The sequence below is a fragment of the Penaeus monodon genome, chromosome 7 (assembly GCF_015228065.2).
Source record: "Penaeus monodon isolate SGIC_2016 chromosome 7, NSTDA_Pmon_1, whole genome shotgun sequence".
Lineage (NCBI taxonomy): Eukaryota > Metazoa > Arthropoda > Malacostraca > Decapoda > Penaeidae > Penaeus > Penaeus monodon.
This window is the reverse complement of record NC_051392.1, coordinates 504,480-516,880: the sequence shown is the minus strand read 5'-3', so window position 1 is coordinate 516,880 and position 12,401 is coordinate 504,480.

The window sequence follows — 12,401 nt, the reverse complement described above, 5'->3', positions numbered from 1 at the left end:
GCGGTATAGTTTGTCGCCCTCGCAATCTCTTGTCTCGGGCAGATCAAAATTCTTTTCTTTTTGTTTAAATTTTTAATGTAACTTAAAAATGTGACCTTAAGTTACATGATGCAAAGATGAAAGTTTTTGTACTTACGGTGTTGCATGCAGGCCACTCGGCGATTGCAATTGCTCTCTTCTGGTCGAGGACTCTCTCACTCGCTTTCTCCTCTTCTCTTTCTGTTTCTATTGCTCTTGCTCTTTCAATCTCTCCCTATTTTTTTCTTTCTCTCTTTTCCTCTCTCTTCACCTCTCATTCCCTCACTCACTCACTCACTCACTCACTCACTCACTCACTCACTCACTCACTCCACTCTCTCTCTCTCTCTCTCCCTCTCCCTCTACCTTTTATACATTTGTCAAAGTTTGCGAGTTCAATTCTTGTTTATTTTTCTCTCTGTCTACAAACAGCGTGTGTTTGTCTATCAATTTTCCTCTCGTGTGCATGCGCCTAGTCACGTTTCAAATTCACTGGGGACTGTTATTGATGGTCTATTTCTACGCTATTTGCTTATGATATTAAGCTGTAAAAATCAGTGAATGAATGCAACGGAAAAGCGTGTTCGGTCAATAACTTGCTGGTTATGGCGCCATCTTTCCGTGAATGATTTCGTGCAATATGGTGAATGCACAGCGTGGAATCGCCAACGCCGCTGGTATTGCAACATCGCTCAGGGATTCTTGGTATTGGCTGTGCGTATATATGCGAGGGTCAACAGAGACACGGGCCGGCAAACAAGCACGCACCCTCCCGCGCCACCACGCACCCACACGCGCGGGCAGAAACGTCCACGCAAGCAATTCCTCTCCCTCCTCGAGGCACAAATAACGCTGCACACACAAACATCTACCCCTCCCCACACACACACATACACACTCCCCCGACACACGTAAATGCACGCACCATCACTGCCAGCTCGCCCTCCCCGCACACACATGGCCATATACAGACATTACCCCAGTACACACACATACAACCCGCCCACACTTACACACAGACATACGCACCTACACAATACACAAACACTCCCGTAGCACATATACCTATACCCACACAGGCCTGCCCACACACGAACACAGAACCCCCCCCCCCCCACACACACACACATACACTCACGCATCGACTCCGACAGGGCAGCGCACCTGTATCCCCTCCTCCTCCTCCTCCTCTTTTCTTCTTCTTCTTCTTCTTCTTAATCTTCCTCCTCCTCCTCCTCCTCTTCCTCCTCTACCTCCTCCTCCTCCTCCTCCTCCTCCTCCTCCTCCTCCTCTTCTTCTTCTTCTGCTTCTTCTTCTTCTTCCTCTTCCTCCTACTCCTACTCCTGTTTTCCCGTTCTGTCCCCTCTCCCCTTCCCTCCTCCCTCCCTCCTGCACCTACTCCTCTCCTCCTCCTTCCTCCTCCCTCCTCCTCCTCCTCCTCCTCTTCCTCCTCCTCCTCCTCTCCTCTCTCTTCTTCCTCCCTCTCCACCCCCTCGCTCTTTACAGAGTCGAAGTCACCACAAAACCTCAATTTCCTGTTGAAATAGTGCTCTAACATCTTCCAGAAGTGCACCAATAGTGAGATAAGATTCACAAGACCTAATAAAGTGGAAAAAGTAATTTGAAGTGAGTGGATTTAGAAAATTAGGTGTTTTTTTAAAAAGTGACACTCCACCGGGGAACCCCTGTGAAAAAAATTGAAGTTTGCGTATGCGCACAAAGGTTCGTGACGTCACGAATCGCTCAGCAAGCACCTCACCCTCCCCCCCCGTCGCTGACTCCGACCTCACTAACATATTAACAGCATCCCTCTCCATCTCGATACATTCATAGACCATTGCTTACATCCACTGAACTTCAACTTTGATATCTTGTCCTTCTGTGAAACCAAATTAACTGCAAATATACAACATCTCTTTAATGTGCCTAATTACAATGCCTACACCAACAAGTTATCCCGCCAAAGTGGGGATGTGGCCTTGTATGTGAGGAACTGTCATGATTCGCAACTACGACCAGAGTTAACTATGATGGAGGACTTAGAAACTCTTTTTATAGAAATTAAAAATCAAGAGGTAAATCTGGTGGTCGTCGTAGTTTACAGACGACCTCACACGGATTTTAAACATTTCCTTGATAAAATGAAAGAAATAATAGAAGTAATTAGTGAAGAAAACAAACATTGTATTATTACAGGTGATTTTGATGTAGATTTATTGAAGAATATATCAGATGCTAATGTTCAAGACTTCATAGCTCTATTCAATTCAAATTTGTTTTTTTACGTCTGTAACCAAAGCTACACGAGTGAGCCCTACGTCAGCCACGCTGACAGATCACATTTGGACTAACCAACTATGCAACCATGTAACAAGCGGTGTCATCCACACAACCCTCTCTGACCATTTCCCCATCTTTCCAACTTTCAAAACCCGCCTTAATCGGGAAACCAGGAGTGAAATAAATATAACCTACAGGGATTTTAACGAAGGCAGAATTGGCCAATTTAGGGATTCCTTAAATAATGTATGCTGGGATTTAGTTTTGTGTTCAAATGACTCTAATATAGTTTACGATAACTTTATCACTATTTTTTTCAGCCGGGTATGATAAGTATTTTCCTGTAAAATCTAAATCAATCAAACCAAAATCACATGATAAACCCTACATAACTCCAGCAATAAAGGCTCTTATAACTGAGAAGAACAGGCTCCAGCGCCTATATGCAAAACGGCCGATTACATATGGAGATCAGTTCAGACGAGCGCGTAATCATCTCACCAAAGTGATTCGCTCTGCCCGCAGCAAATACTATACAGAAAAATTAAAGGCTTACTCAAATAACTGCAGGAACACATGGAGATCATCAATTCAATTCTGAACAGAAATAATAAATCTCAGAATCAAACGATAGAAGTAGAGGAAGGTCAGTCTCGAAATTCTACTCAAATTCCTTACTATGTCAATAATCATTTCCTTAATGTTGCAAATAACTTAATTAACAGTGTCCCTCATCCATGCCATAGTTTCATGAATTCCATGGGATCTTCGCACAACACAAATCTATCTTTAAATCCCGTAACCGAATCCGAACTCTCTGAAGTGGTAAATCAACTGAACAACTCTGCCCCCGGTTATGATGGCATCACAGCGCCAATAATGAAATCCACTTTGCCTGCCATTTCCCGTACCCTGCTCCACTTATGCAACACTTCACTTACTACGGGTATATACCCAGACAAACTCAAGACAGCAAAGGTTACTCCAGTTCACAAATCAGGTTGCAAAACCAATATTTATAACTACAGACCAGAATCAGTTCTGTCCGTAATAAGTAAAATTCAGGAAAAAATCATTCATATCAGAGTGGAAAACTATCTCATACGCAACAGTATTCTGTCGGATTGTCAATTTGGATTTACGAGGAATAAATCAACAGAAATGGCTGTTATGTCATTTACAAACCATATATACAAGGCCTTTGATAATAACGAATTCACTGTTGCTGTATGTCTAGATTTATCTAAGGCATTTGATACGGTTAATCACCCAATTCTGCTCTCAAAACTATCTCATTATGGTGTCAGGGGCTCTGCAAACCGCTTGTTTCGTTCATATCTGTCAAACAGAAATCAATTTGTTTCATATAATGGATCCAATTCAGATTGCCTTCCACTATCTCATGGTGTACCGCAAGGGTCAATGTTAGGGCCTCTTCTTTTCCTGATCTACATGAATGATTTGGTGAAAACATCCCTGTATCTGGAATTCTTATATGCTGATGACAGCAACCTCTATGTTTCAGGTAAAGATATTAATCAACTCATTAGTTACATCAATAGAGAACTCAACACTATCATTAATTGAATTTCCTTAAACAAACTGAGGCTAAACGTTGTTAAACCCCATTATGTTATATTTAATCGAGATAAGAAACTTCCCCCTACACTTTTGCCGGTAATATTAGAACATAAACCCTTGTCAAGGAAAACGGACTCTAAATTTCTCGGAGTAAACATTGATGATAAATTATCGTGGAAAAGTCATACGAACAGTATTCGTCAAAAAATTAATAAACAGAGTGGTATCTTGTACCATATGCGTGATTTTCTCACAATGAATGTCCGTAAATGCATATATTTCTCATTAATCTATCCACATCTAACATACTGCAACACTGTCTGGGGAGCTGTCAATGAAACCACACTAAAGCCCGTTATAACTGCCCAAAAACGAGTAATCCGAACAATTGCTCGATTAGGCAAATATGACCACCAATGAGGCATTTTCAACACTGAAACTATTGAAGCTGAGAGATATAAATACCTACTTTTGTGCTCTCTTCATTTTTAAATGTATCAATATCAACGAAAATAACTTATTCCGGTTCAGAAGTGACTTAAGATATCCTCTGCGATCAAACTCACTATTAAAGCAGCCAACTATAGGGTCAAACCAATCAAAAACATGTATTTTATATCATGGGGTAAGTGTATGGAATAATCTGCCCTCACATCTTCACAATGCTCCGTCACTGCTGTCACTCAAAAAATCGTTGAAGACCCATATTACATATGTCAGAGTGAATGCTAATGTTTAGGACAAATGTAAAAAGTAGTTTGAATAAGTATATATACAGGTACATAACAGCGGGTATTCATGCATCTGTACGAATGTCTACATAGTGTACAATGTATCTATGTAATACATTTATAAATATATGTGTATGTGTACATGTAAATGCATGTAAGGTTAATATAAGCATATTTGTGTGTGTGTGTGTGTGTGTGTATGTATGTACATGTATATGTATATAGGTATATTCATATATATATTCATATAATATATATATATATATATATATATATATATATATATATATGTATGTATGTATTTATGTATATGTATGTATACATACATATGTTTGTGTATAGGTATGTATGTTTATGTGTGTATGTGTATATAAACTGTATATGTATGTATGTGTTTATGTATGTAGGTTTGTGTATATTTGTGTATGTGTGTATATATAGATATAATTTTGTGCAATATATTATTTTAGTGTTTATTCTTTATGAATAAAATTATTATTTTATTACAAGTTAGTCCGATCTACTAGTCTATCCTTTGTTATATATAGCATATTGTATATATATATATATATATTTTTTTTTTACTGTTATCGTCTCCAATCCACCTGCGAGTGGAATGACTGAGTCTAAGAATTTGAATACACACTAATTCCCTTATAATAAGGTGCCTCCTTAAGAGACCTTGTGTTCTCAGGAGGCTCAGCCGTTCTATTTTATTTTGTGTCAAACTGTTTCTATGTATATTGGCTAAATAAACGTTATCAATCAATCAATCAATCCTCCTCCTCCTTCTCCTCCTCTCCTCCTCCTTCCTCCTACTTCCTCCTTCTCCTCCTCTCCTCCTCCTTCCTCCTCCTCCCCTTCTCCTCCTCCTCCATCCTCCTCCCCCGACCTCCTTTCCTTCCTCCTCCTCCTCCTCCCTCCTCCTCATCCTCCTCCTTCCTCCTCCTCCTCCTCCTCCTCCTTCCTCCTCCTCCTCCTCCTCCTCCTCCTCCTCCTCCTTCCTCCTCCTCCTCCTCCTCCTCCTCTCCCTCCTCTTCCCCTTCCTCTTCCTCTTCCTCCTCCCTCTTCCTCTTCCTCTTCCTCTTCCTTTCTTCCTCTTCCTCCTCTCTTCCTCCTCCTCCTCCTCCTCCTCCTCCTCCTCCCCTTCTCAGCATAATGAAATCAGCCCCTTCCTTTTCCGTCGCACAAACGGCCTGAGGAGGAGAGAGAGCTTCGCTGGATATTAGTTCTTCAATAACAAAGGAGTTCTTCTCTCCTCCTCCTTCCCCACCCCAGTCTTTTCTCCTCCTCTTCCTCCTTCCTTCTTCTTCCTCCTCCTCCTCCTCCTCCTCTTCCTCCTCCTCCTGCTCTTTCTCCTCCTCCTCGTCCCCCTCCTCTTCCTCACGTCCTCCTCCTCCTCCTGTTGCTCCTCCTTCCCAGACGTTCTTCTCCCCCCTCCCCCCTGCCCCCAGAATTTTCTCCACCATCTACCCTCCCTTCCCCCCCACCTGCTCCTCCCCCACCCCCTCCCCAAGGCTGAGGGAGAAGTAGGGGGAGCTCGCGTCTATGATTCCGAGCTGTTGTTCAGCTTTTTCTCTACCCTCCTCTTTCTCTCCTCTTTCCCCCCCTTCTCTCCCTTTTCTGCCTCCCCCTCCCTTCCCACCCCCTACCTCTACCCCTCTTCCTCCCTTGGCTCCTCCATGGAACTCACCTCCCCCACTTCCTGTGCTCCCTCCCCCTCCCCATTCTCATCCTGAGCAATTTTCTTCTCTCCCTTTTTCTCTTTTCCTCTTCCCTCCCCATATCCTTCCCTTTCCTCCTCCCACCCTTTCTCTACCCTCTTCCCCTTCCTCAAGTCCCTCCTTCCCTTCCCCATCTTTTCCCCTTCCCCATCCCCTTCTAGTACCCTTTCCCCGTGCTCTCTCCCTGCCCTCCAACATACCCTTCCCCTCCTTTTCAAAAAAGCCCTTCCCCTCCCTCCCTTTTCCTTCCTCTTTCTCTTCCCCCTCTCCCTCGCACTCCCCCTCCCTCCCCACCACCTCCCCCACCCTCTCTCTCCCCCTCTCCCCCCTCCCTTTCCCCTCCCCCCGCCCTTCAAACAATCGACTATGTCCTCCTTATTTACTCCCACGAGCTCACAGCAGAATGCTCTCCCAAACTCCTGCCCTCTTTCCCCCTCTCTCCCCTACCCCGCCCTCCCTCCCCCCCCTCTCGCTCTTTCCTTCTTTTGTCGCAAGTCTGTCTGTCTATTGTCTGTCTCTGTCTCTGTCTTCCGTCTCTTCTCCTCTCTCTCTCCCTCTCCTCTCACTCTCTCTCGTCTCTCTCTCTCTCTCTCCTCTCTATCTCTCTCCTCTCTCTCTCTCTCTTTCTCTCTTTTTCTCTTTTCCTCTTCTCCCTCTATTCTTTCTCTCTCTCTCTCTTTTTTTTTCTCTCTTCTTTTCTCTCTCTCCTCTTTCTTCTCTCTCTCCTTCTTCTCCTCTCTCTCTCTTTACTCCTCTCTCTCCCTCTCTCTCTCGCTCTCTCTCTCTCCTCTCTCTCTCTCTCTCTCTCCTCTCTCTCTCTCTCTCTCTTTCTCTCTCTCTCTCTCTCTCTCTCTCTCTCTTCTCTCTCTCTCTCTTCTCTCTCTCTCTCTCTCTCTCTCAGATTGGTCAAATGCCTTCGATGACACACACCCTAGCCGACAAGGGTGACCAATGGGGTTTCTTGCCCGTGCATTGACCTAAGCCACGCCCACAGCGCTCATGACCTCTGGCCTCAGCCTTGACCCAAGCGGACACTCTACTTAGAGTCACGGCCCCGCTCGCCCGCGGCCTCCTGGGGGCCTACTGGGGCTTCGCTACCCCGGTCTCTACTGCACAAACCGGCCATACCAACCTCGGTCCACGCTACATTACCAAGAATCTCCCATCAATAAATATACGCAACAGACCGTGCGTTTTACAAGTCCCTCACAGATGGTGCCAGCTGGGGATGTCGCTTCTTTCAAGCTTGCGACACGAACGATGCCTCCGAAAACTCCAAAAACAAAACTGTAAGTACGCCATGGGCAATTTTTCCTTTCTTTTTCCTTCCCATGTGTGCATGCCATTATGTTTTTAACAAGTGAAGTGATTTTTTTTTCTAAACATCTGAACAAGTGTCCGTGCTAGTGCATTTTTTCTCTATTATCTACCTATTATCTTCGAATTTCCTCATGGTAGATTACCTTTATTTCATTTCCGAGAGTAATTTTCTAAGGCGTGTTTTTTTTATCTAACTAGGTCATAGTACCAAAGCATTATGTAGTTATATCCAAGCATGTTTTTCTCTTTAAATTAATTTTCTTCTCGAATGCTCTATGCCCGCGTGGGCATATTCTAGGCATATTTTATTATTACCTTCATCTCCCATTGCGTAAGCCGATTCCGTATTGGTGTTAATTTCGTAATTTCTCATAATTCAGTGTATTTCTTTTAGGCTCAGGTTAATAATGCATTAATGGGGTTATCTTTGAAATATTTAAATGTTATTAGAATTATCCACAAACAATATTTTTTTCCCTTCACCAGACCATCCCCACCTATCCTAGTTCCTAACTTTCCCCCTTTCCTTAAACCCCTCCTTTACATTTCCCCTCCCTCTCTACCTATTTTCAATATATCTATGAAGGTCATAGCGTTTTAATATTCTAGTGTCGTGATATTTGTTTAAAAGTTAATTTCAGTTAAACAAATGAATTAATATAAGTGAGTTATATTTTGTAAGTGTGATTCTCGTTTGATTTCACACTTGCCTTCCACGACCGAATTTTGACCGCGTGTGACCTGTCTCATGACTCTTTCTGACCGTGTGAATCCCGAAGTCAATTATCCGATTCGTTATCTTGTCTTGGTGTTACATTTCGAACATTTGAGTCTCTTTTTCTTTTACTTGTCGTATATATATTTATGCAAACGACGTGTTTTGCTTTATTAGTTTTCCATATTCATAAAAAAATAAGTTTTATGTGTACAAATGTTTTACTCGTTTATTTTAATTATTGTTCACTTAACATTTAGTAGCCCAGGTCAATTCAGGTCACGTCATGTCAAGTGATGATATTTTCTCCCCTCTTTTGACCTGTGTGTGAAATGCCACATTCAACTGTTTTTTTTTTTCAAATTTCAAGTTTATTCATTTCTGTACATTATTTCTTTTTCAAATAATTTGGAATTTTGATAACGAATTATCAATTTCCTTTTCGTTATCAACATATTTTATTTTTTTCATATTGTACAATTTATTTATACAGATTTACATTTATAGAGCGATCTCAGATTGGTCAAATGCCTTCGATGACACACCCCTAGCCGACAAGGGTGACCAATGGGGTTTCTTGCCCGTGCATTGACCTAAGCCACGCCCACAGCGCTCATGACCTCTGGCCTCAGCCTTGACCCAAGCGGACACTCTACTTCGAGTCACGGCCCCGCTCGCCCGCGGCCTCCTGGGGGCCTACTGGGGCTTCGCTACCCCGGTCTCTACTGCACAAGCCGGCCATACCAACCTCGGTCCACGCTACATTACCAAGAATCTCCCATCAATAAATATACGCAACAGACCGTGCGTTTTACAAGTCCCTCTCTCTCTCTCTCTCTCTCTCTCTCTCTCTCTCTCTCTCTCTCTCTCTCTCTCTCTCTCTCTCTCTCTCTCTTTCTCTCTCTCTCTCTCTCTCTCTCTCTCTCTCTCTTCCTCCCTCTGCAAGGGTGTCAATGCGAGAAAGAGCGAGATGAAACAAGAAAAATCATAAAACTCCGAAAGAGAGAGAGAGAGAGAGAGAGAGAGAGAGAGAGAGAGAGAGAGAGAGAGAGAGAGAGAGAGAGAAGAGAGAGAGAGAGAGAGAGAGAGAGAGAGAGAGAGAGAGAGAGAGAGAGAGAAAGAGAGAGAGAGAGAGAGGGAAAGAGAGAGAGAGAGAGGGAAAGAGAGAGAGAGAGAGAGAGAAAAGAGAGAGAGAGAGAGAAGCGATAATCCGAGTAGAGAAAGAAAGAGACTGTCCGAGGAGAGACAAAGAAGAGGGAGAAAAGGAGAGATAAAAACTAAGAAAAAGGGAGGACCTGATGAGAAACAGAAAACTCGAAAGCCCGATTATGGTCGAAGAGAACCAGGGAAGAGAGACAGATTGAGAAAAAGCGAGAAAGAGAGAGGCTAAGAAAGAGAGAGCAAACCCGGGAAATAAAAGCGAGAAAGAGAAAGACTTGAGAAGGAGAGAGCAAGGAATAAAAGCGAGGAAGGGAGAGAGTGAGAAGGAGAGAGCAAGGAATAAAAGCGAGAATGGAGAGAAAGGCAGAGGAACCAAATAAATGGCCTTTTGTCCGTCTGAGCAAGAGACGTCCCTCGTCCCTCCCCCACCCCCTGGCCCAACCTTCCCTCCCCCACCCTTCCCCGCCCCTTGCTCGCCTCCCCTTCCTCCTGACGAGTGACAGGTCGCCCCCCCTCCCCCCCTGCGCGTCAGGTGCTCTCGTCGCCGACGCGCTTCCGCCGCGGCCGCCCTTTCAGCTGCCGAAGGAGGCGCAGCAGCCGATCACGAGCCCCGCTTGAAGGCCGCTCGATCTCGCCGCTCGCCAGGGCCTCCTGGGGAGGATCGACGCCCTCTCGACGCAGGTGTCTCCTGAAGAGGGAGGGGAGGGGAGGGGAGGGGAGAGGAGGGAAGGGGAGAGGAGGGGAGGGGAGGGGAGGGAGGGGAGGAGAGGAAGGAAGGGAAAGGCGGAGAGGGGAGGGGAGGGAAGGAGAGGGGTGAGACGTGAAGGGAAGGGGGGGGAGGGGAGGGGGGGGGGAGGGAGGGGGGAAGGAGGGAGAGGCAGGAAAGAGGAGGGACCAAAACAGACAGGGAGAGAGAGAGAGAGAGAAGTAAACCGAGGGAGGAGAGAGCAAGAGGGGTTCGACCGCGCAAGAGCGAGGGACGAGAGGCGAGAGGGAGGCAGGGAGAGGCGTCAGGCATTAGACAAGATCCTTCAAAAGAATCCTCGCAGCTTCGGCTCTCAGGCGCAGCTCCTCCTGGGATCTGACGGCGCTGCTGTCGCCAGACTCAGCGGAAAAGATACTGCCAATCCTCTTTGCTTGAGAGGATACACAGTGTTACTCGCGCTTACATACACGTCAACAATGGCACATGCAAGAACGGACGCGCACAGAAGCACCTACAAATAAATATACATAGACAGGTGCACACACCCACAGACAAGCAAACAAACGAGCACATGACGCAAGCCCACACACACGCAAACTCCCGCACAGCCATAGCATACACTAAGTGCACTCGAGAACCTCAGTGCAGAGGCGCTCGGGAGCAGGTGAGCCGAATCCTTGGCGTACTCATGAGAACCATTTTCATTCTCTGCGGCGACCTCGGAGCCGCCCCCGGGGCCGCGCCCTTGCGCGAGGCGTGCCCGCTGCTTCGCTCGGCTCTTTTGAGCCAATAAACGAGAACCAAAGAACCGCAGAACCACGGAGCCACAGAACGCCAGCTGCTTCGCTGCAGCCGCAGGGCTATCCTTCTTGGAGGGGGGAGGGGGGGACCCACGCAGGAAAGGACATTCAACCGCATAAAATGTGTTTTTATGATCACAGAACACACAAACGTGTTATATAATAATACACTACACACACACGCACACTAACAGGGAGGACAGACAAGTAGACGTATAAATAGATAAATAGACCATGACAAACAGAAAGATTGATTGATAAGTACACAGATAACAGATAGGGAACCATGTACATAGATATGATACATAGGTACAAATATTCAGTAGATATAAGTGTAGTTATGGATGTTCACACAGTCTTAGATATGCATCACTATATATGAGGAACTGTCCCTTCAATATACACCCATTTCCTGTCTTCCTTGGCTTCCCAAAAGCAGTTCTCCCAAAATCGACAGTGACAAGACCCCCCCCCCCCCCGTGTCCCAGCGAAAGACAAAATCTGTGAAATAAGCAAAGGCGACATTTGTCTCCCCGCCCCCCGCGACACGAACATTCTGGGTCGCATTTATCGGCGCCGCCTGAAGTTTTACAGTTATGAGACAGTTTACAAGAAAACTATAACTCAGCGAGTGAAATATTTCGCTCCGAAGAAAAGTCTGGATTTATGTTGGCCCGAGGCGATCCGGCGCTGGCCCCCTGGCGGCGCCCGCGGGAGCTCAGCGCCCGTTAGCGGAGGGACGAGCGGCGCGGGGGAGGCCGGAGACGAAAGTTATGCCGCTCGCAAAGGGGACCCGATTGTTTTTCGCAGGATTAGATTCTCCGACTGTTGGAGTTTTGCTTTTGCCAACGGGATTTCTGATTTTAGGGGGTCAGGGAAGTCACGATAAGTACAAGGAAAAGTAAGATTATATATATGAAATTATTAGACGCCTCGTTTTAACTGCTCAATAAACCAAAATCATACTCTTTATCTGTCTATCTACCCATCTGTCTGTCTGTCTGTCGTCTTATGTGTCGTTTTATCTGCCTATCCGTTTATCTACCCATCTGATTATTTATAGTGTTCTGTTTTTTATCACCATTATTTTTTTTCTTTTTCTTGTTCTTGGCTGAGACACGCCTACGCACCCGTGAGGCAATTACCGAGGTTGCAGCGAAGGGCGAAGGGCCGGTCCAGCGACAGGGGTCAACACGCTCAGTGACAGCTCGGTGACAGCTTCCCGGTTGCCAAAACACCAGGATATCTTTCTCTCTGTTTCTCTTTCCCTTTCTTTTCCTCTCGTTTTATTCAGTGGTTGTCTCTCTCTACATACTGCCTTGGGTTCTTAACCTGGGCTCCATCGACGCTTTATGGCCTCTGCTT